Here is a 1,474-nt window from a genome sequence, read left to right on the forward strand (position 1 = left end):
GCTGTTCTCTCAAGGGCAGTTTCTGTCAGAGCTCTCTCAGCCCCTCTGACCTCACAGGGTGTCTGGTGTGGGGAGAGGAAGGGAAAGGAGTTTGTAAGCCGCTCTGAGACTCCTTTGGGGAGTGAAGGGCGGGGAATAAATCCAAATTTCCTTCTTTCTTCTTCTCCTTGATTTCCCCCTCCTCCACATGCAGCTGCTGGGGTGACCTTTGATAAGTCACAAGTTCTCTCAGAGCTGTTCTCTCAAGGGCAGTTTCTGTCAGAGCTCTCTCAGCCCCTCTGACCTCACAGGGTGTCTGGTGTGGGGAGAGGAAGGGAAAGGAGTTTGTAAGCCGCTCTGAGACTCCTTTGGGGAGTGAAGGGCGGGGAATAAATCCAAATTTCCTTCTTTCTTCTTCTCCTTGATTTCCCCCTCCTCCACATGCAGCTGCTGGGGTGACCTTTGATAAGTCACAAGTTCTCTCAGAGCTGTTCTCTCAAGGGCAGTTTCTGTCAGAGCTCTCTCAGCCCCTCTGACCTCACAGGGTGTCTGGTGTGGGGAGAGGAAGGGAAAGGAGTTTGTAAGCCGCTCTGAGACTCCTTTGGGTAGTGAAGGGCCATGGGGTATAAACCGAGTCTCTTCCTCTTCTTCTTCATTTCACCCCGTCAACTCCAGTGGGCAAAGTGGGTCTTTCGAAAGGGCCTTATTGAGCGTGTGGAAATGCCCCTTCCTCTGGTCATGAAGGGCGGCGGTGGTCTAAACCCGACCTCCTCTCCTTCCTCCCCTTCAGTCGCAGAGCGCACCGACCGAGAGAGCGGGTTAAAAACGCCTCATTCCGCGAGGGGGGAAGAAGGAGGGAGGGCGGTGGGAGCCGGATTATAGTCCCTCGCGCGCCTCTCTCCGAGGAACCGCCAGCGCTCCGAGCGGGCCGGGCCAGAGCGGAGCGATGAGGCGGGGGGGCCGGGCCGGGCCAGGCCGCGGATCCCCCGCTTCGGGGCGCTGTGGCTCTGCCTCTCAGCCGGGCCAGCCCGGCCCTCCCTCGTCGACGGCGGGGCGGGGGCCGGATCCAGGCGGGCCAGCGCGGGAGGGGGGCCCGGCGGAGGGGGGGGGGGGGGGGGGGGGGGCTCCCTCCCTCCTTCCCTCCCTCCCTCTCCTTCGGCTGGCTGGCTGCTGAGGCGCGGGCCGGCCCGGAGCGGGTTCCACACAGCGAGCGGCGTTCTGGAAGGCGGTGGGCCAGGCCGACTTGGGGCCCAGACGCGGCGGCGGCGGAGGAAGGCCCAGCCGGGGCAGCGAGCGGAGGGACAAGGCGAGCGGGGGGCCTCCCCCTCCCCCTCCCCTGGGCCCGGCTCGGGAAGGAGAGGTGAGGCGACGGGAGGGATCGGGGCCTACCGCGGCGTTGGGCCGGCCCCTGACCACTTCGGTGGGAAGGTAACAGCGTTCCGTGCACCTTGGTGTTTAGTCATGCCGGCCACATGACCATGGAAATGTCTTCGGA

At 63.4% G+C, this 1,474-nt stretch overlaps 1 protein-coding gene across 3 annotated transcripts in view; it reads left to right on the top strand.

Moving 5' to 3' along the window:
* The first annotated feature begins 1,138 nt into the window (after window positions 1-1,138).
* MAP4K5 (mitogen-activated protein kinase kinase kinase kinase 5) overlaps window positions 1,139-1,474 on the top strand; it is a 159,601-nt gene continuing 159,265 nt past the window's right edge. For all 3 annotated transcript variants that reach the window (XM_015425604.1, XM_015425605.1, XM_015425606.1), the window contains exon 1: window positions 1,139-1,339. The gene's annotated coding sequence lies outside the window, so the exon portion shown is untranslated. The remainder of the gene's footprint in view (window positions 1,340-1,474) is intronic.

This window comes from Gekko japonicus, unplaced genomic scaffold (assembly GCF_001447785.1).
Source record: "Gekko japonicus isolate JY-2015 unplaced genomic scaffold, Gekko_japonicus_V1.1 scaffold961, whole genome shotgun sequence".
Lineage (NCBI taxonomy): Eukaryota > Metazoa > Chordata > Lepidosauria > Squamata > Gekkonidae > Gekko > Gekko japonicus.